This window comes from Pelodiscus sinensis, chromosome 3, assembly GCF_052426305.1.
Source record: "Pelodiscus sinensis isolate ZL-2025 chromosome 3, ASM5242630v1, whole genome shotgun sequence".
In the NCBI taxonomy this organism is placed as follows: domain Eukaryota; kingdom Metazoa; phylum Chordata; order Testudines; family Trionychidae; genus Pelodiscus; species Pelodiscus sinensis.
The window spans coordinates 169872895-169896392 of record NC_143054.1 but is presented as its reverse complement, the minus strand read 5'-3'; the positions used below and the strand labels follow the sequence as shown (position 1 = coordinate 169896392).

At 44.5% G+C, this 23498-nt stretch overlaps 2 long non-coding RNA genes across 2 annotated transcripts in view; one reads left to right on the top strand and one right to left on the bottom strand.

Annotated features, from left to right (window-relative positions):
• LOC112547565 (uncharacterized) overlaps positions 1 to 22824 on the bottom strand; it is a 229021-nt gene extending 206197 nt beyond the window's left edge. Inside the window, exon 1 of the long non-coding RNA XR_012902974.2 lies at positions 21411 to 22824. This is a non-coding gene — a long non-coding RNA (uncharacterized LOC112547565). The remainder of the gene's footprint in view (positions 1 to 21410) is intronic.
• Positions 5384 to 23498, top strand: part of LOC102446639 (uncharacterized) — a 30958-nt gene continuing 12843 nt past the window's right edge. The window contains exons 1-2 of the long non-coding RNA XR_012902972.2: positions 5384 to 5550; positions 20550 to 20664. This is a non-coding gene — a long non-coding RNA (uncharacterized LOC102446639). The remainder of the gene's footprint in view (positions 5551 to 20549; positions 20665 to 23498) is intronic.

The following is a 23498-nucleotide window of genomic DNA, read 5'->3' as shown; positions in this document are numbered from 1 at the left end:
AAAGGTACCTCCTGAAAAAAGACACATCCTTCTTTAGCACTAGGCAATTGACCTTTTAGAAGAGATAAAACCTAGACGAGCAATTCATAAGCCCCACCAAGCTGAGACCTGGCAACAAAGGAGAACTTGCATAAAGGAATCATAAGTGGGGGAGGAGGGCGGGATTGGTTAAGAATAAACAGGTTGAACTGGAAAGCATTCTGACTGTGTAGACAGGCACCAGAGGACACTCCAGCAACCATTAGGAATCTGGGTGTGGACACAGGCTTCAAATCCCTGCCCTCTCCCCACTCCCCCCCAAAAAAGTTAAAGATTTTGATCTTACCCATTATAGACACCAGTTATATAATATGGAGATATACTATCTTATAGAACTGGAAGGGACCTTGAGAAGTCATCAAATCCAGTCCCCTGCCCTCAGAGCAGGACCAAGTACCATCCCTGATGGATTTGTCCCAGATCCCTAAATAGCCTCCTCAAGGATTGAGCTTATAACTGTGGGTTTAGCAGGCCAGTGCTCAAACCACTGAGCTCTCCCTCCTCCATAGTTTTAAACAATTGTACTCTGGATCTTCTAGTTCACTCCCAGGCTAACTATACCCACCTCTGGTGAACTGTGGATAAAATTAAAGGTTGTTTGAGGATGGGGAGGGATTCACCATCTGGGGCCTGTTCCCATCCTGCCCACCACAAAAAATAGTTTCCAAAGCAGGTAGGCCCATAAGCTCATGTGGGAAGCTAATTTGGTGAGGTGAGCGCTCTAAAGGTATGACAATAAAGGCCGCAAAAACTGTGTGCTCCATCAGCATTGTCAAGGTGGAGGGGCTGTGTCATATATTCCAGACTATAGACTGGAGTAGTGCTCTACCTAGGGCTCCAGGGGGAACCTGGCAACATCCAATCAGCACAGCTCACTGGACACTCATGAGGGCATGTCTACACTACGATATTATTTTGTAATAACTAAATCTGAAATAACTCCAGAAACAATTACTTTGAAATAAACTTATTCCCCGAGGAAAGCAGAAGTTATTATTTTATATACAATCCCAAACTCTTTCAGATATGATCTTTATATCACATTATCACATATTTATATAGACACAGTGGCAGTACCTACAATGAGAAACAAGCCCATCTTACAAGAAAGTCATTAAGGTTGTAAAGCCAAGCGCTCAAAAGTTAGGAAATACAAGAATTAAGATTGTCTATGTAGCCTTTATTTGACGACCTTCTATGTATGCATTATGAGACCGTCTTAAACTTCATGATCACCTACTGGTTTTTTTCCTCACAGAAGCCCTGCCACAATCAATGCATAGCTATAATCAACTAAAAACAGGGGCATTATAAATTGATCACCTTGATATAGTGGTCATTATAGCCTCGCATATAAAACACACTCTAATTTTAAATAATGATAGAAATGTAGCCGTGTTAGTCTGGTGTAGCCGGAACAAAAAAACAGGACTATGTAGCACTTTAAAGACTTAACAAGATGGTTTATTAGGTGATGAGCTTTCATGATCGTACCCAAAGGACTGAAAGTGACCAATCCATTAAGATCAACATACTATACTGACTACAGTGAAAGACTCTGCCTCACACTATCCAAGAAATTAAGGAACCACCTGATAAGTATTTTATACAAGAAACAGAAAAACATCTAAAATTACATTTCTAACTTAGAGAGTCTCATCTGAAGACAAACATCCACACCGACTAACACCTTGCAAGATTTTTGTTCCACCAGACAAGAAATCTACTATACACACTTCTATTTCCTACAACAAAGAAAAGGCAACAAACTTTCTAAACTGCTCCACACCACAGGCTACAACAGCAACTGCCTCGACCCACTGGATAATATTGTTACCCTCTCCACCTACAAACTCAATCCAGCAGAAGAGTCTGTCTTATCCCAGGGTCTCTCTTTCTGCCCCATGTCCCCCACAAACTGGATACAATTTTGTGGTGACCTTGAGGCTTTTTTTCGCCGCCTCCGCCTCCAAGAATATTTCCAAACTAACAATGAACATCAATCTGACCTACCAGATCCCCCCTATCAACACCAAAGGAAAAATAATTCTATATGGACTCCCCCTGATGGTCAGAACTACAATCTGGATTTCTATATACAAAGCTTCCGCAACAAGGCACAGACTGACATTATTCGCAAACGACAACAAGCAACACACAATCTCAGCCGCGCTGAACACCATGCCATCCAGAGTCTCAAAAACAACCTGGACATTATAATCAAACCAGCTGACAAAGGGGGTGCTGTGGTCATTATGAATAAGGCCGACTATAACCAGGAGGCAACCAGACAACTCTCCAACACCACATTTTACAGACCTCTCTCCTCTGATCCCACCTTGGAATACCAAAAGAAACTACACTGTCTCCTTAAAAGCCTCCCTGCAGCTACTCGAGAACAAATCCACACAGAAACACCTTCTGACCCCTGACCAGGATTGTTCTATCTGCTTCCCAAAATCCATAAACCTGGACACCCCGGACGTCTCATCATCTCTGGTATCGGCACGCTCACTACTGGTTTATCCAGCTACGTAGACTCTCTTCTCAAACCCTACGCAACCAACACCCCCAGCTATCTCCGAGATACTACTGACTTCCTAAGGAAACTACAAAACATCAATAACCTCCCCGATAACACCATCCTTGCCACCATGGCTGTAGAAGCTCTATACACCAACATCCCACTTGAAGACAGATTACAAGCAATTAGAAACACTATCCCAGAGGACACTGCTGCCAATCTGATAGCAGACCTATGTAACTTTGTTCTCACCCACAATTATTTCCAATTTGAGAACAACTTATACCTCCAGATCAGCGGCACAGCAATGGGTACACGCATGGCCCCACAGTATGCTAATATTTTTATGGCTGACCTAGAACAACGTTTCCTCAACTCCCATCCCCTTTTACCCCTTCTCTACTTACGCTACATCGATGACATCTTTATGATCTGGACGCATGAACAAGAAACACTGAGATTTTAACACCCTACACCCCACCATCAATCTCAGCCTGGCCCATTCTACACGAAAGTTCCATTTCCTGGATACCACAGTACAAATCAGCAATGGAAAATTAGACACCACTCTCTTCAGAAAACCCACTGACTCATACAGTTACCTACATGCTTCCAGCTCCCATCCAGAACACACCATACGATCCATCATCTATAGCCAAGCCCTTCGATACAACCGCATCTGCTCTAATCCTACTGACAGAGACCAGAAACTTCAGGATCTCTACCAAGCATTTATAAACCTCAACTACCCACCCGGAGAAATAAAAAAGCAAATTGAAAGAGCCAGACGAATACCTAGAAACCATCTACTTCAAGACAGACCCAAGAAAACCAACAATAGAACACAACTTGTCATCACCTACAGCCCCCAACTTAAACCTATCCAACACATTATCAATAAACTACAGCCTATACTGGAACAGGATACTAAACTCCAAGAGACTATGGGAGACAGACCCATAGTCTCCTATAGACAACCACCTAACCTCAAGATGATTCTTACCAACAACCACAGGACATACCACACTAATACCAACCCTGGTACCTTCCCTTGAACAAACCCCGTTGCCAGCTTTGTCCACATATTCACTCTGCTGATACCATTATTGGACCTAACCAAGTGAGTTATAAGTTCAAGAACACATATTCCTGTGCATCCAGAAATAGAATTTATGCTATCATGTGCCAAAAGTGTCTGTCTGCTACGTACATTGGACAGACGTCTCAGACACTTTGCCAAAGGATCAATGCCCACAAAACAGATATTAGACAGGATCACAAAGAAAAAACAGTTTCTTGCCATTTCAACCAGAAAGGACATTGTCTCAACGACTTGATTACCTGCATCCTGCTTCAAAGACCTTTTCAGACCAGACTTGAAAGAGAATCCTCTGAACTGTCATTCATGCTTAAATTCGACACTTTACACTTAGGTTTAAACAAAGACTTTAATTATCTTACCCATTACAAAGATAGCTTCCCCAATTATCACCTCTAATATCATTAGCTCACAGACATTTACCTTCCCCCCCCTGCATTCCCCTTCTGTTCTGAAATTTGATTTGTCCTTTTCATATGTGTTCACTTTTTTTTTAAATTGTATCCTTTGGTATATGTGGTGACAATTTTCTTCCACTATTTGATCTGAGGAAGTGGGTCTGGCCCACGAAAGCTCATCGCCTAATAAACCATCTTGTTAGTCTTTAAAGTGCTACATAGTCCTGTTTTTTGTTCTAATTTTAAATAACAGATTCTGTTTACATTTAAAAACAACTAGATGATAAAGATGGAAGAGCTTTGTAAAGCAGAGGATATTTTTATTTACTGTGATTGACATGCTTACATAATATTTATCTAGTTTGTCTGATGAGTGAACTTTGGATCTTTGGTTAGCTTTGTACCTGGCAGTTGTTATATTCTACAGTGACCTAGTTTGACCACACCTATAATGATTTAGTAATTTAAAAGTAACCTTTGGGATTGTGTTGTGTCTTTTATTACTGCCTGTTTGTATTTCCAATCTGCCAACAGCTCCTGTGAGGATTTACATTTTTTTTTCACATGAATATCTAAGAAATTCATTCATCCTAGCAATAAACTTCATCACTTTGAGAGGCGTACTTCAGAACGGACCGGAAGAGTTTCCTGACAAGTTACTCATCTGGCTTGTAAGCGTAATAAGTACATGGAAAGACCCACGCAGTCTGTAATGAAGAGCAAGAGCATTAGGCAGAATGAGGAATATTGAAATCACTTCAGTAGCAGTTAAAAAATGATGAATGTAGTATACTAATAACAGCAACTACTACTGATATTCATACTACAGCTAATTCAGATAGTGCTAACTCATGCTCAGTCATTCTAACTCATCCAACTACTTGGGTGAATAAGGGATGTAGGGTTGGGTTTACCTATATGGCAACTATATAAATGTCTCCCATCCCTTACAGAGGTGCACTTGGGCATCTTCTGACTTAGTGGCCCCATTCTCCATTCACACACAGATTGGCATGTGTGTTCCTCAAAGATCTCTCCAAGAACCCTTCGCTGGACTTGAGAAACAAGAGAAGGGTGACCTGGCTGGGGAGTGTCTCAAGGACATGCCTTTCTGGATTTACAGGGATCACAGTGGCAGAGGCCCAGACAGCACAGGTACTTATTGTATTCCCTGAACAGATCCAATCCAATAGGCCAGGAGTCAGCAACCTATGGTTCGCGAGCCAAATATGGCTCACTAAAGAGCCACATATGGCTCTTCTAGAGCCCCAACAGCCCCCCACAGCAGGGAGCCAGCTCTGGCGCTACAGCCTTACAGCCCCCCGCAAGATTGGAATACCAGCGCCAAATTCTTGCGGGAGCAGGGGGAGAAAGCTCTATACACTACCCTTTTCCTTCACCCAGGACATCCTTCCCGGAGGCTTCCATTCAGCAAATGAGAGCAGTGGGAGGCTGTGTTACACAGTACCTGCAACGCCATACAAGAACAAGTAAGTGCCCCCCTCATGCCCAGACCCTATGCCCCCACCCCCTCACTTATCTCTCCACCGGCCAGACATCCTGCCCCCAGCTCACTCTGCCCCCTGGTCTGACACCCTGCCCCTTTCCTTGCTCCTGCCCCCTCCCCTGGCCAGACACCTACTCCTAGCCTGTTCCTGCACCCTATCTACCACCCAGACCTTGCAACCTCACCCCCTCCTGCACTCCACCTACAGCCCAGATCCTGTACCTCCATCCCTATCCCATTCACTGGCAGCCTTCTCCTGCACACTGAGCCCCTCATTTTGGCCCCACCCCAGAGCCTGGGGGGCCCACAAGACCCACTAACCCTGAAACTACAGAAGAGTAAATCTGACTTGAGGCCTTAAACCTCAGTCCTCCCTGCTCCCAATGGGGCTGGAGCACCAGGGAGTGATGTGTTTCAGGTGGGAGCCACATCAGTGAGGGCTGTAGATTTTTGGAGGGTTTTTTTTTTTTTGTTAGTTTTGTTTATTTGTTTTGTTTGTTTGTTTGTTTTTGTTCTTTGCTTCTTACTTGTGTGATCCCTGATTGATTTTCCTGTGGGTCTGTGGCCTCCCAACCCGAAAAAGGTTCCCTACTCCTGTTGAAACCTTTTATGTTGGGCATAATATTTTACTTTATTTAAAAATGAAGCCCGGCCAACAAGCCCCCAGTTGGGGCCCAGGACCCATATGGCCTCAGTGTCATAACACTTCTGCACCCCCCAACACACCAAACCTGAGCCCATCATACATCTGAATCCCCTGCCCTGAGCCCATGATACCCCCACATCTCCAAACTCCTGTCCCCCCACATTCCCAGACTCCTGCACCCCCCATACACCCCAGTCTTGTGCCCTGAGTCCATCATATACCCAAATCCCCTGCCCTGAGCCCCTCATGCACCCCAACCCAGACTCCTACACCCCACATCCCCAGGCCCCACCATAAGACTGACAGAAGACAGCCTGAATGTGGGCATGGATCTGGCTTTGACCAGTTATGACGTAAACTTCAAAGAAATGTGTGAAAAGATGCAGCAGCAGAAGTCCCATTAAATAAAGTCTGTGAATACATTTCATTTATGCTACTTGTGGCGGTAGGCCCCTCCCACCTACCCTCTTAAGTCCAAGGCCCTCTGGCCTGAGTCCGAAGCACAGTTTAAAGCTGGCCCTTTAAGGCAAAGTCAAGGCCCTCCGGCCTGAGTCCAGAACACTGTTTAAGATGGTAGCAGGGTCGCACCCCAGGTAGGGGGACTCAGGCCCACCCTATTCCACCAGGTCCCGTCCCAGGGCCCTGTGAGCGACCGGGAAGTGGGTCACTCCCTTGGCGGGGCAACCCAGCCGAAACGCGCCGAGGTTCTCTGGGTGGGAGAGAAGGCTCCCGCTCCTGCCCTGGGCCACTTCCTACATGGTTCCCTGGGGTTCCTCCCCCTGTACTCACCCAGCTTGCTGCGACCTGCAGTTGTGAATTTACTATAAGTTGCACACTACAAACAAGCTGACCAGTGCCATAAATAATGAACATAATCAGTATTTATTCTAACCATAGCACTTAAGCATATTTACATTGTATTCCTCTAGTACAAAGTTTGCATTTGTACTTATCATCTCAGTGGATCAAAAAGGCTTGAAGGAGTTTTTTAAATATGGTAAACTACCAAATCTTGATCACAGAGAAATCCCTTCATTTCACTGACACTATAGTTTATAATCATGTAGCTTCATACAATGAACTCCTCAAGAGTTATCAGACCTGAGTCACACTTGGATGACAAACATCTAAGGACAAGCCAGATGCTATAGAAAAGCTGCACTATTGATTGAGTCAGGGAAGTTCCCCCATTTCTGGGTCACCACTGAAATACAACCTTAACAACACAGAGTAATCCACGAGTCTCTTCCATGGTCAGAGGGAGACCCAGGATGAGACATAAAGAAGAGGGAGACCCAAGATGAGTCTCAAACACCAGTTTAAAAAAACAGAATAAGCCCATCATCTAGCAGGACTCCTCACTGAAACCCCTTCCCAAAATAGTGATCGAAATGTAGCCGTGTTAGTCTGGTGTAGCTGAAACAAAATACAGGCCTATGTAGCACTTTAAAGACTAACAAGATGGTTTATTAGATGATGAGCTTTCGTGGGCCAGACCCACTTCCTCAGATCAAATAGTGGAAGAAAATAGTCACAACCATATATACCAAAGGATACAATTAAAAAAAAAAGAACACATATGAAAAGGACAAATCACATTACAGAACAGAGGGGGGATGCGGGGGAAGGAAGGTAAATGCCTATGAGTTAATGATATTAGAGGTGGGGAAGGGGAGATGTCTGTGAGTTAATGGTATTAGAGGTGATAATTGGGGAAGCTATCTTTGTAATGGGTAAGGTAGTTGGGGTCTTTGTTCAGCCCCCTGCGGAGAGTGGCGAATTTTAGCATGAATGCCAGTTCAGAGGATTCCCTTTCAAGTGCAGATTTGAATGTCTTCTGAAGTAGGATGCAGGTGATTAGGTCATTGAGACAGTGTCCTTTCTGGTTGAAATGGCAAGAAACTGTTTTTTCTTTGTGATCCTGTCTAATGTCTGTTTTGTGGGCATTGATTCTTTGGCGAAGTGTCTGAGACGTCTGTCCAATGTACATAGCAGACGGACATAGCACTTCCCAGAATTGCTTCTTAAAATAGGTCTGATAATATGGTGGGAACTCAGGGTAGCTTAGAACTTAGTCTAAACACCCCTTGTGGAGCAAAAAGTGTAATGGATTTTTACCAACCACAAGCGGTCATGACCTGCAGGAAATTAATATTATCGTCAGCATGATCAAAGGGCCATGCCAGAAGGGTTAGTAATCCTTGATTCCAGTGGACAGTTATGGTTTTCAGAGTCCCACACACCATGTGCTTTCATGCACGGCGGGCCTGAACACCAGCGTTATTTAATGTTACTTTGTTTATTTTAATTTATTTCACGAAGACACACAAACCCACTGAGGTCTAACACCTCTTTTACAAGAGTACTCTGGCAAGCAGCATCAAATGGCACTCTCCAGTCCCACCCCCTCAGGATGCTAGTTTTCTTAGATCTCCTTTTCAAGTAGTATAATTCTTGAGCTGCCTGTAACCTACAAAACAGAAAGAAACAACTAGAAATAGATCGCTGTTGCCAGACATGTTTCTCTGCAGCTTTGAGCGGGGTTTTTTACACTGTCATGAGGAGAGTTTTACTAGCTCTGAAAAAGAGATATTTCTTGTTGCTTTTATAGTTAACTTGAAATTTCTGCAGCTACTGATGCTTGTAGATCATCCTGCCTGAAATTTGTTCAGTGAAATTCCTGAAGGTTGTGACTAAACATGTAGGCTACGTCTAGACTGGCATGATTTTGCGGAAATACTTTTAACGGAAAAGCTTTTCCATTAAAAGTATTTCCGCAAAAGAGCATCTAGATTGGCAAGAATGCTTTTGCACAAAAAGTGCTTTTGTGCAAAAGCATCCGTGCCAGTCTAGATGCGTTTTTGTGCAAGAAAGCTCCGATGGCCATTTTAGGTGCCTGTCTACACTGGCCCTCTTGCGCAAGTATTTTTGCACAAGAGGGCTTATCCCTGAGCGGGAGCATGAAAGTATTTGCGCAAGAAGCACTGAATTTGTACATTACAAAGTGAGTGCTCTTGCGCAAATTCAAGCGGCCAGTATACACAGCTGGCAAGTTTTTGCGAAAATCTTGCCAGTCTAGACGCACCTGTAGAGTCAAAGTTTCAGTACACAGAGTTCTTATCAGTTTTTGTATAGTTTCATTCCTATCTATTGTGCTAAGTCAAGCGCTGTACTAACACATCTTAAATAGGCCCTGCTCCTACAAGTTACAGTGTAGATTTCAACAGGCTATATCAGATACACAAGCCAAACATGGGGTAGGAGAGAGAAGTGGAGGAGCATATCTTGGTACAATGAGCATTAGTCATGGCTTGCCACCTGCCTGACTTATCTTCAAACAAAATATTTTTCAAAAACAATTCTCACGTTTACCAGGAAAGTCACATAACTGAGTAGATTTTTCTCTGCACTCTCAGTACTAAACCATCTACAGATAGAAAATATCTTTTTTATCTGTTAGCCTGTTACAGTTTCATAATCTTATACACATCAACATAAATAAATATTTTAAAAAATTCCAGTTGAACCAACAAAATAAACCATAGCGATTTAAAAAAATCCCAAATAAACCACCAAAATAAACCATTTGTTCGCATTTCTATTGCTGATTAAAGGGTGTTTACTTAGGAGTAAGAAACCCCACTATACATGGCAAAGTAAATGACAACAGTTCTGAAAATTCAGCATTCATTAGAAAAAAAACGTACAGGGCTTTTTCAACCTGTGTCCTTTGTTAAACACACGGGCTGTGTCTACACTGGCATGAATTTCCGGAAATGCTTAAAACAGAATAGTTTCCGTTATAAGTATTTCCGGAAAAAGAGCGTCTACATTGGCAGGCTGCTTTTCCAGAAAAGCCCTTTTTCCGGAAAAGCATCTGTGGCCAATGTAGACGCGCTTTTCCAAAAAAGAGCCCAGATCGTCATTTTCGCGATCGGGGCTTTTTTCCGGAAAAGACTACTGTGCTGTCTACACTGGCCCTTTTCCGGAACAGTGTTCCGGAATAAGGACTTATGCCCGAGCGGGAGCAGCGTAGCTTTTCCGGAATAGCGGCTGATTTTGTACAGTAGAGCGTCGTTGCTTTTCCGGAAATTCAAGGGCCAGTGTAGACAGCTTGCAGCTTATTCCGGAAAAGCGGCTGATTTTCCAGAATAAGTGGCCTAGTGTAGACTCAGCCACGTAGTTATGATACATTAGGTTGAATTTTTGTTATTTCTTAGCACAATTTGGTCTTCTGCATTATTTGGAGAGAAGAATCAGCTAGTATTTAAAACTATCATTCTTATTTTTTTCCAGAGACTCAGTTTAAACCTTCTTCAGTTCATTTATTGAAATTTTATTCTTTCTGCTCAGGTCAAAGAGAAACCACTAACAACTCTGCCACTGACATACTGCAATTTGATTCCAGAAGGTGGGGGGCTGTGCTTGCCCAAGTGAAGTCTGATCTAATGCTCTGTCTACACTAGGGATCTTAAAGAAGCACAGCTGTACTGGTAAAGCTACTCTGCCATAAGATTTCTTGCGTAGCAGCTCTATGCCAGTGGGAGATACATCTAGTTGGATAAAGAAATGCTTCTCCCCTAGGGTGTGTCTAGACTACAGGGTTTTGTCAACAACAGTGGCCTTTTGTCGACAAAACTATACCAAAAGTCTACACTACCGCCGAGTTTTGTCGACATAACGTTGACAGAACTGGGCAATTTTGTTGATGGCGGTAAACCTCATTCTACGAGGAATAACGCCTTTTGTCAACAGAGTTCTGTCGACAGAAGGCATTATTGCATCTACACTGTCCTTTGCGTCTACAGTCTCATGTTGACAAAGCGGCTTGCTTTGTCGACAGAACTGGAGGTAGTCTAGACGCTCTTTGTCGACAGAAGCTTTTGTCAACAAAAGCCTGTAGTCTAGATGTACCCCTATTGAAAACCAAACTTGGCAAATCAGGAAACTCAAGAGGTCCATGTATTTCTGCACACACCATCCACAAACAAACAAGGGGTACAATCTTGTTCCAACTCATTCCAGAGCACAATTGAGCTATCCATACTTATCCCTATGGTCAAGTTACAGGAAATGAAGTATCCTGTATTACCTTGACTTTCCATTGTAATTCCCCGAGCCTCTTTCATTTGATAGGCTTGGGGTAAAATCCCCCTTTTGTTCTACCGTTACAATTTCCCTTATAAAATTAAGGTGTAATTTAGCCTGAAAGGATTGGACTTGGACACCATTTCATTGAACTAGCTAGCTGATTTTGAACTTCCTCCTTAACATCGTTCTGCAACACAAAAGCTTTTTCAAGTATTCGTAGTGAGCTGCCTCCTCATCCTGAGCATGCCTCCAGCTAGTTGCACAGCAACCAGCACTAGTTGCATGAGAACACTATGTATGTAGTACCATCACTTTTTTAAAAATAATATTGAATGTGGGGGAATGTTTATGAAAAGAAGATGTTGTCCATGTGGTTAAAAGAGCAGTAATTGCCAAGCAGAGAGAATGAAAACAATGATTTGAGTCACACTGAAATGTGACAAACATTTTATCATTTTGACTCTTTCTGGGAGAAAATGTTTACAAATTAAAGAATATGGAGAATGCTTTTGGTCCAAACTTAATTTGTTTTGGTCTTCCAACACATTTAAATATACTGTGTAAGATACATGGTAAGCCATGATATTGAACTGTAGCACAAGCATCCACACTGGAATGCTTTGAGATAGTGATCTTTATACAATCCCCTGTATCTGCCTAACCGCAGTACAAAAGTATTGCACAAATGAGCACAGCTGAACTAGTGCAGTTTCTCCCATGTGAGGACATGGACATCATGCATGTTGAAACTAAACTGGTTCTCCTACATCTATTCCACAATACAGTGCATGACATTTCAAAATTACCCAAATACCCGCTACTTCCAGCAACGGTTCAGGAATAAGTGCTGCAGCAGCCCCAGAACACTTCATTGAAATAAAGGTTGGAACATGTGCTACATCCATGAAGTTGCCAAAATGGGGTTGTCAATAAAATGTGCTGCAGTGTGGATGCTAAACCGTAGCGAGGGCATTACATTTCTTTCCTTAGTGTAGGCAGGGCCTCAGAGGGTACCGCTACACAACAGCGTTATTTCGGAATAACATCTGTTATTCCAAAATAACTATGCGAGCGTCTACAGAGCTAGCCCGTTATTTCGAAATAATTTTGAAATAACGGGCGGCTTATTTCAGTGTTTGTAAACCTCGTTCCATGAGGAATAACGCCTCTTCCAAAATAGCTATTTCAGAATAGCTGTAGTGTGGACGCTCCACTGCTGCTATTTCAAAATAGCTCCTCCCCAGGGCAGGGCCATTCAAAGTAATTACTTCCCAGAGTTTTGTGGGGCTCTAAATCAAGGTAGCACACCCACATTAAGGGAGCCTGTCACAGACTAATTTCCTGGCTTCCTTGGAGCATAGACGCACTCTTTTAAAATAAGCTACTTTGGAGTATTTCTTCCGAAATAGCTTATTCTGAAATAACGGTGCAGTGTAAACATAGCCAGAATATGCCCATGGCACATAACAGCTCTATGGGTCTGACTGGCCTTTGCCTTTCACCTTGCGTAGACATGTTATGCTGGGGGTTGAGAACAAGCTCACTGAAGTCTGCAGGCATAACAGCTGCCCTTCATTCAGGAAACATGTAAAAAACAAGTAAGTCCCTTTATGGAATATAGAGCCAAACCAACAGAAGTCGCTGTCCAAAACATGGTGTGCCATGTGCCAGGCTGACACAGGAGTTGAGTCCTAGGTTGGAACGCCCTCCCACACCCTAACTCCCTCCCACATCTCACTGAGCCCCAGCCTGCATCCAAACTCCCTCCCAGAGCCTGCACCCTGAACTTTCTCCTGCACCCCATGCCCCAGCCTGAACCCCTTCCAGCACCCTAAACCCCACATCCCTGGCCTCACCCCAGAGTCTGTTCCCCACAACTAGAGCCCTCACCACCTCCCTCACCCCAGCTTCTTGCTATACTCTGAACTGCTCATTTCTGGCCCCTCCCCAGAGCCTTTTGAGCTTTCAAAAAGCTCTTCTTCAGCTCTGGGAAAAATATCCTGGGACCAACACAGTTAAACAACACTGAAAGCACACTAGGTCATGTGTGGATCCAGCTGTAGTCTCTCATGTTTTAACAGCTAAAGGCAGGATCACAGGAAGAAGCATATAGTCCATGCCACCCTGTAGCCAAGACAATGTCTAGCTAGGCTTGAAAGGCTCGGTGTATACTTATTTGCACAGCAACTGCTTGCTTTATTAAAAGGCAAATTTCAGGTCAGCTAAGCTACAAGATAAATTTAATTTCCACATGTAATATACCTTCCACGTCTCATAGACTGGGACATTTTCTCCTAGTTTGCTCTGTATTTATTATGCTGCTCTCGTCTGTCACTTCTTTAACTAGCATGAAATAATAAACTGAAACAGACAGTCTCAGCTGTTTACAAGAAAGGACAGGACTGGAGTGGTTTTTCTACAGGAAATGAGCCGAGATTTCTGGGGATTGAGATTGTGGTGACAGGGAGAGGGCAATTAAGTACATTGCAAGTTTGGGGGGCAGGTTTGTTTTACAAGCCAGGGACCCGCGGGCCTTTCTCCTGCCCTTCTTCTCCATGGATACAATTCTTCAGAAGAATCTTTGCAACTAATAGGAGAAATTTTGGCCCCTTTAAAATTAATAGAAGCTTTGCCATTAACATCAATGGAGCTAGGATATCACTCAATGAATTTAAAGTAAATTGGCTCATAATGACAACTATATAATTTATTAAATTTTATCCTCCTTTGAAAATGATCATTGTTCATCTTGTAGAGGTGTTGGGGGAAAATATGATGGAGAAACCATATAAAACACTATAGTGGTTTAGGGTATTTTTCTGATGAGGCAGCCTCTGCATAAAAAAATTCTCAAGAGAATGTTAGAATTTATGTACAGCTAATCACTGAATAGCATGGAGGATGAAAAGGCCCCTTTACTTAGTCTGTAAATCAGTTTATCAATTTATAATGTACTCTAGGATTTAAAAGAGATTAAAGGCATCCTGAGAAGTGGTAAATTATTTAATTTTATATATTTACCTCATTTTGCATATGGCCAATTAATAATCCCCCCATGAGTTACTGCAAAATAATAACCAATGTTTAACAACAACCCAGTAAACAACTCATATCTCCAGAGCTGTGTGGGAAGTTACTTCTTTTCCTCTCTCCCACTTTCAGTGTTTATGTTGCAGTAGACTTTTATTCCAAAGTTTTGTTAAATTTCGCCTTCCTTTCCTTCTGTGGATTATGCCATAACTCATTCTGATAGATGTGCTACTGATATATTAACTAATGGAAGGGGTTGGGCTGGAGGGAAATACTGAGGATAAGACTCAATTTGCTAAAGGGGCAAAACACATGCAATGTCAAAATGCTTTTAATATTCTGACACCATGTAAAAACATACCGGCTGGCTACGTCTACACTGGCCCCTTTTCCGGAAGGGGCATGTAAATTTCACCAGTCGTCGTAGGGAAATCCGCGGGGGATTTAAATATCCCCCGCGGCATTTAAATAAAAATGTCCGCCGCTTTTTTCCGGCTTTTAAAAAAGCCGGAAAAGAGCGTCTAGACTGGCCCCGATCCTCCGGAAAAAGCGCCCTTTTCCGGAGGCTCTTATTCCTACTTCAAAGTCTTTGAAGTAGGAATAAGAGCCTCCGGAAAAGGGCGCTTTTTCCGGAGGATCGGGGCCAGTCTAGACGCTCTTTTCCGGCTTTTTTAAAAGCCGGAAAAAAGCGGCGGACATTTTTATTTAAATGCCGCGGGGGATATTTAAATCCCCCGCGGATTTCCCTACGACGACTGGTGAAATTTACATGCCCCTTCCGGAAAAGGGGCCAGTGTAGATGTAGCCGCTGTGTCTACACTGGGCCACTTATTCCGGAAAATCAGCCGCTTTTCCGGAATAAGCTGCGAGCTGTCTACACTGGCACCTTGAATTTCCGGAAAAGCACTGACAATCTACTGTAAGAAATCAGCTGCTTTTCCGGGAAAACTATGCTGCTCCCACTCAGGCAAAAGTCCTTTTTCCGGAAAACTGTTCCAGAAAAGGGCCAGTGTAGACAGCACAGTAGTCTTTTCCACAAAAAAGCCCCGATCACGAAAATGCCGATCGGGGCTTTTTTCCAGAAAAGCGCGTCTACATTGCCGACAGATGCTTTTCCGGAAAAGCATCCTGCCAATGTAGACGCTCTTTTTCCGGAAATACTTATAACGGAAAACTGTTCCGTTTTAAGCATTTCCAGAAAATCATGCCAGTGTAGACGTAGCCACCGTGTTTTAGTGCATATAATTCACAGATTATACAAAGTTTTACAAACCCCACAACCACCCCACCCCCACGGGGTATACATGTCCGCGGGGTATGCAAGTTTATTTTTACTTGCCTGGGCACGAGTGCAGCTCCCCTCCTGAAGGCTGGCCAGCTCACCTGCACTCTCTGTTCCCCCCTCCCAGAGGAGGGTGGGTTGCGCCTGGCTACGGCTGCGTGAAGCCTGGATGCGAGTGCGGCTTCCCTCCTGCAGGCCAACCAGCAATTACCAGGTACCTTAAAGTAGCGTATATAACCCACGGGCTATACACGTGAGTGAGTTATCTTAGACTTTTTTTTACTCATTTAGGAAAAACCGTGGGTTATGCATGGGTGCAGGTTATATACGCTAATTTAACAGGTAATTTGCTTCCCCATTTCAGCATTCCACAGTACTCTTTCGTAACACAGCCCAGCTCCCCTCTCTCTTCTTTTTTATAGGAAGTGCCAGGAAAAAGTATTTCATTAATAATAAATTGATGTCAAAGTGATAAGAAAATGTAGAAAAAAGAATGGGCAATGCTATTTAATACTTTGTTTGCTTGCTCTGAAACTGCTAACAGAAGCATGGTTTAACTCTGGGTATGTCTACACTGCCACCCTAGTTCGAACTAGGGTGGCTAATGTAGGCATTCGAAGTTGCAAATGAAGCCCGGGATTTAAATATCCCAGGCTTCATTTGCATCTTGCCGGGCGCTGCCATGTTTAAATCCCCATTAGTACGGACTCCGTGTCCGCAGCTACACACGGCACGGAGTAGGTAGTGCGAATTAGGCTCTCTAATTAATTCGAATTAGGCTCATGTGAGGATTATCTGTTGTGTTCCCTCCCTCTGGGGCATCTGGTATTGGCCACTGTCAGCAGACAGGATACTGGGCTGGATGGACCGCTGGTCTGACCTAGTATGGCCGTTCTTATGTTCTTATTGTCAACACTAAGGCTACATAGAAATAAGATCCTCCGGAAAAGGGCTTTTTTTCCGGAGGATCGGGGCCAGTGTAGACGCTCTTTTCCGGCTTTTTTAAAAGCTGGAAAAAAGCGGCGGACATTTTTATTTAAATGCCGCGGGGGATATTTAAATCCCCCGCGGATTTCCCTATTACGGCTTCTGAAATTAACATGCCCCTTCCGGAAAAGGGGCCAGTGTAGACGTAGCCTAAGGGTATGTCTAGACTTCACCCCTCTGTCGGCAGAGGGATGCAGATTAGGCAGGTCGACATCGCAAATGAGGCAGCAGTCTCCTCAACAGATCCCCCTTTAGACTGCCACTTTTTGCTGACTAAGTGCTGAGTTGGCAAAACGTGGCAGCCATTTTTATGCAAATTAGGCATGCGTTATTAAAATCCCTGCTTCATTTGTAATGTCGACCTGCCTAATCTGCATCCCTCTGCCAACAGAGGGATGCAGTCTAGAAATACCCTGAGATTTCAGCTAGTAGAATAAATTGTGTTCTGCACCAACGCAGCTATACTAGAGCCTGAAATTCCAGCATGGATGAGGATTGTGTTTTGGGTTTTAAGATCTTTCATTAAATCAATGGAGCTGGCAATTTGGGAAAGATGGAATGCAATTTCCAAGCCAGCAATCTCACAGAGAATGGAAAGTTAAAAACAGATGTCCCTGAATGACTTGGTTTTCAGACAATGGGATGGGAGAGGGCTCAATGCATCTTTCAAAGCTGGGCCTCAAGAGTTCTTATGCTTCATTGTTTTGCTCATAATTTTACAAAGCCTTACAACAAGTGACATACTTTGTGTAGTTGGGTATGGCTAGTTTGTGTTTCGGTTGACTCCATCCCATTGTGCTCCCTTATCGAATGATAATACATCTGAATGACAGCAGTTTAAATGAATGACTCTGCTTTGGAATGTGCCTCAGCACAATACAATGGTCATCTGAATCTTTTCCAGTGTTATTTCTTTCACGAATTGCAGCATTTGGTTACGGAACAGACTAGTGCCATATTACAAAGTCCCTTACCCATACTGGCATGGAGAATGAAGGACTAAATCTTGGCTGGAATTATATAATATTTTGCCATTACAACACATGGCAGTCAATGGTGTTGAAGATAATGACATGTAGCTATAAGAAACAAACTTTATGGGCATGCAAAGCTCAAATCTATCAGTCATTTAACCACTCACAGAGCTTCCTGGTTGGGGGAGGGGCATTTCTTTGGCTACAGCAGCAGATCTCTGCTGAGGACAGAGCAGCAAGTCTCTCCCAGCAGGTAGGGAGCTGAAGGAGAAGTGCCCCTCCTCCAGCCAGGCAGCTCTGTGCTTGGAGTCCTGAGCCCCTAGATGGGGCTCATTAAGCAACTGAGAGGCCTTGCTATTGTGCATCTTAGAGGGAACCTTGGTGGCAGGTGTAAGGGCTGAGGACTGCTGATATCCCCGGAAAGAGGAGAGAATGGCGTGGTGAGCACTGCTGACGGGCAGTGTCCAAAAGAGGACGCTACAGTTCAGGAAACAGTTTGGGTCCACAGCAAGACGGTGGAGCAACATGATGACAAGAGAGCAGCCAGAAGGTAGCTCTCTTCCTTGGAGTGTGCCAATTCCTGGTGTGACCAGTAGGAGGCGCTGCAATGGTGAGTCAACCCCATTACACCCTCACAGACCCACTACCCTGTGCTTTGACCCAACATGCGCTTATTGGCCCTGCTGGGAGATGATTGTGTCTGCCAGGCAGGGTGGCCAGGGCCATTTCCAGGGTGGGTTCCCTCTGGACTCACTTGCCTGGCTGGGGCCAGCCAAGTCCCCTCCCGATCCCCTCCTCACTGGCGGAGATTGGCCTGGATCTGCAGTAGTTCCAGGCGGTTCGACCCTGAGGAGGTGGATGGACGCTGCAGGTGGTGAGTCTGTTCAGTCCACCCCTGCACTATGGCCAGCAGCCCTGCCCAGCCCACGAGGAGGAGCCTGGCTGCTGGGCAAGCAAGCCCCCTACAGACGAGCAGGACCTGGGCACTGGACTGTCCCAGGGAAGGGGCCAGACCCAGCTGTGTGAACGGTTAGGCAGGTTTGTAATGGGTTCCTTCCCAGTGTGAGCATCATGTCATTGGTGCTATTGTAAACCTAGTACTGTTTCCCTTGGAACTTAGGAGTCCATGGTGATGCATCAACCTAAGTGATTTTTAGTCCTGTGGTTCACAGTGCACCAACTCTCAAAACACAATGAGAACTGGAAGGAACCTCAAATCCTCTCACAATTTAGGGCAATGATTTTTAGTGCTATAATAATGAAAATATGATTCAGAAATTCACGGTTCTCTTTGTTCTACAAAGGTGTCTGAGAATATGGTTTGGCCTTCATTGGGCACAGAAAGTCACATTAGAAAGGAAAACAGAATCAGCCTAATTCTTTGGGCACCCAGACTTTACCATGTGGGACCACAAATGGTATGCTGGTCATCATGAACCAGATTTTTAGCTGGCGTGGCTTAGTCCCATTAACTTCAGTGGAGCTAATCAATTCATGCCAGTTGAGGATCGGGCCCCGTGTCACTGCTGAGATGTAACAATATTTAGAATATAAGCTTTTACGGATGCATAGCTCATCTTCTCAAGGTTTGTAGATTGCCTAGGAGAAGAGTGACAAATAACAATAAAATAGATATGACAGACATTGACCTGGGATAACTAAAGTTCGAAGAAAATAGCATTTTGACTGAGCATTTATTCTCTGTACAGTGGTGGACATACAGAAAAGGACTTCTTCTGAACTCGAAAATTATATTCCATATATAGGGACAGGCTTATTATTTCTACAGGCTGCTTGGCCTCCTCACTTGATGGATGAATATGCAGAACAAGATTCATATCACAATGAATTAGATTGGGAAATATTTGTAATGAATGCATTCTGTACCAAAGCTATGTTTGAAAATCCACCCTATCCCATCTGGCCTTGAAAAGAGTTACATTAATTTCCTTGTATTTACAGTTATATATATATATATATATTTGACTGTCAAGAGTTTGTACCACAAGAACTTGCAAAAAGTTCTGATCAGCACATGCTGGTTCATTTAAAAATCAGCCCTATCTAGCACTCTGCTTCATTATAAAAACACTGGCATACTATGTCTATACTGCACCCATTTTGTGCAAGAAATATGCAAATGAGGCTAAGCGTGGAATATTGCTGAGCCTCATTTGCATAATTAATGAGCGCCCACCTTGCGCAAGAGGCTTTTGCACAAAAAGGAGCCATCTACACAGCTTCTTTTTGTGTAAAAACCCCCTCTTGCACAAGAGCCATTCTTCCAGAAAAAAAATGCGGTAGAATGGCTCTTGCGCAAAAGCCTCTTGCGCAAAAAGAGGGAGTTCATTAATTATTCATATGAGGCCTGGTGATATTCCACGCTTAGCCTCATTTGCATATTTCTTGCGCAAAACAGGTGCAGTATAGACATAGCCTATGTGCCTAAATCATTGTGCACAGCAGAATGGTAAACCAGACTGAGATCCAGACAGTTGGTGGTTACACCTGGAAAAGTCTTTGATTACAAGAAGGGCAGAAACAGTTTGCAACTATTAGAGGAAGCAGTAAGGAAAAAAGATTAGGAGGGTAGAGTTGTGTGTGTTGCAAAACAGTAATGTATGTGTGTGATTACAATGCATCTTACCTTTCTGCCTTGTACAGTACTCCACATTGTTCACATGTTTTGCAAAGAAACATAATGAGAGCTATTAACACAGCAGTCTCCTTCTCCAGGACCAAAATCAGTTCTAGCCAAAGTTAATGTTTAAGAGGGAATTAAATATTAACCTATTGGAATGCACATATGTTGTAATGGTTTCAGTCTGTGAATCAGACAGGCTAAGAACACTGTTGAGAAGTCAAGCTTTATTTCCAGAGCTCAAAAAAAAAAGAATGTTCTATCACTTCAATGCTTTGTACCTCAACAAGAAGGAAAGACAGCACTGTCTCCCCTCTTTTTCTGAAAACAGGCAACTTCCCCATTGCACTGGATTTAGCAATGTCTGGTTAACAATGCAAGGTGAATCACAGTGGCTCAACCGGCTGAGGAGGACTGCAATTTGATTCCCAGCCAGAGATTTGAAGGTAAGATAAAGTGCAAAGGTGACTAAACACCACAACAAACAAGGTCTGGCCCTCCTCCCCCATTTAGCTGGAAGGGAAAACAGAGGATTATGATAGCAATAGATTTACCACAGGTCTGTTCCTTTTTTCCTGTTCCAAGCTACAGTACATGAGAATCCTTGCAGCTGTCTGAGAAGGGTTTTATGGTAACAAACTGATATGTTATATTAGCCTGCAGCATGTACATAGCTCTGTTTTACAGTAATCCCTTATTCCCTTTCCTTCTCTTTATGTTCTCACTGCTGACTTATGACTGGAGAATATAGCTGTTTTACCAAACTGCACTGCTATAAATACGCTTCAAAGGTTTTTAGGTCACACATTGTACTGAACACCAAAAATAATACTCTTAAGACGAATGTTTGGTCTCAGCTTCTTCACATGGCTCATTAGAAGACTCACCTAGCATTGACTGGGTCTGGCCTGGGGCCAGGGGTGGTAGGGCCCCAGAGGCCTCCTGCTGGTGCTCCCCAGGTACCAACCTGGGGCAGAGTGGGGAGTGACAGTTGCACAGGCCTGACAGTGTGGCCCAGTGGTGCTGAGGGAGGCCGCCTGTGGGTCCTGAGGGAAGGGCTGAGCTGCACTGCCCAGTCCCAGGGGTGCTTGGGGGGGGGGGGGCAGCAGTGGTGCTGGCAGGGCTTCCCTCCCCCAGTCTGGAGCTAGGGCCAAGGGGCAGGGGGAAGGGTTTGGGACAGAGTTCTACTTACCTGGGTTGATGGCTGGCAAGATGGTGAGTATGGTCCCCAGGTGGCCTCTCCCTTCCTGGTGCAGCTGCCCCCAGTGGTTATGGTTACTCTGCTGTATAGCTATTCCCCATGCTCACTGCCCCTAGAGGTGACTGTGCAGTATCGCATCCCTCTGATCAGTCCCCTCCCTTCTTATGGAAAACAAACTAATTCCAGGCACATCCTGTTTTCCTTTTTGGCCCCTGGTAGAGATGATGGCCAGATACCCTCACAGTTTGCTTTGAGGACACACACAGCTAGACCATTCACAAGACATGGCTAATTGGTAAGATGAAGCTCCCATTAACGGCTGCCAGCTGGCATACATAGTGATTAGTACTTGGAGAGAATTAAAGCTGTGAATTTCTCAGTTGTGGTACCACATATGCATGCCATTAAATTGTTCATATCACAATCTTTTATCAGACTTGCCAAGTGTTGTGTATCTCATGTCAAACTAACACATTTGGCAGCTCTGTCACACTTGCTTATATCTCAAATAAAATCTCATGGATTGTATAAAGAGAGACTGTCCTCTATAGAATATGCCTTACCCTGGGGGAAGATATCCAGGGCTGGGAGTCAGGAAATCCCTGGCCCTTGTCTGAACTCTTTTAATGAGTGCTGTAATATTTCTAACATGCTTCACAATTATTATTGATCACAGAGTCATATCCTCTACCACTGGAACAGACAACCATTTCCTCCATTTTATAAATAACTGAGCAATTGCACAAGACCTCTTCAGGTAGAGCTGGAAACAGCACACAGGTTTCCCTCACTTGGTCATAATACAAATGAATTTGCCACACTGGCTAGCTTGATTATCCTCTCTGTAGCCCATACTCAGCCTGACTCTTTGTCTCCTTTCTCCCTGGATCCTTGTCCCAGTCCTCCCACTGAACCTCAGTTCCTTGTTAGAGCAGCCCCCCCTCCTGCCATTTTTTCCACTCCACCTTCCATTCACAGTTCAAGTCTTCTTGCCCAGCAGGTCCCAGATACCCCCTCAACTATTGTCCCAATCTGACAAGACTCCTTTGTTCTAATCAATTTCTGGCTCCCCTCTGCAGATTCTTCTTCTCTCTGCATTTGCCTTGGGTAGTTTGTTCCTCCATTCTGCTTGAGTGCCAGTAGCAGGTGACTGACAGTAGAGGAGAGAGAGACCCATACTCTCAATTTTAATCCCTGACCTTATCCTGGAATACAGTAGCCAATAGTTGCAGCCCTAGGTGGGAACATGCCCAATCACTTTGCAGAGACGGCCAGGAACAAGTCTGAGACACAAAACAGAACTATGTAGCACTTTAAAGACTAACAAGATGGTTTATTAGGTGATGAGCTTTCATGGGCTAGACCCACTTCCTCAGATCAATATGTTGAAGAAAATCAGCACAATCATATACAGGCAGTCCCCGACTTACGAGGATCCGACTTATGTCGGATCCGCACTTACGAACGGGGCTTTCTCGCTCCGGAGGTCGGGGCGAGAAAGCCCCGTTCGTAAGCTGCTCCGGTGCCCCTGGTCTGCTGGAGACCGGCTCCAGCAGACCAGGGGCACCGGGCGGGTTCCCGCGCTTCTGAGGCTTTGCCAGAGCAAAGCCTCAGAGGCGCGGCACCCCGCTGCCGCTGCGGCTCTGCTCCCCTTGTCCCTGGTCTGCTGGGGGGGGGCACAGCTAGTGTGCTCCCCCCCCCCCCCCAGCAGACCAGGGTTTTGTTTTGGACTCTGGGGCAGAGCAGCTGGGGCGCTGCCGATTGGTCCTGCAGCGCCCGCTCTGGGCACTACTGGACCAACCTGGCAGCACTCCAGCTGCTCTGCCCCAGGCGTTCCCAAGTCAGCTTCTGCTGAAACTGACCAGCGCTGACTACAGGAAGCCCCAGGCAGAGTTGCTCTGCCCCGGGCTTCCTGGAATCAGCTGCTGATCAGTTTCAGCAGCAGCTGACTTGGGGACGCCTGGAGTTCTTAAGTTGATTCTGTATGTAAGTCAGAACTGGCGGTCAGTTTCAGCAGTGTCTGAATCTGGACGCCAGTTCCGACTTACATACAGATTCAACTTAAGAACAAACCTACAG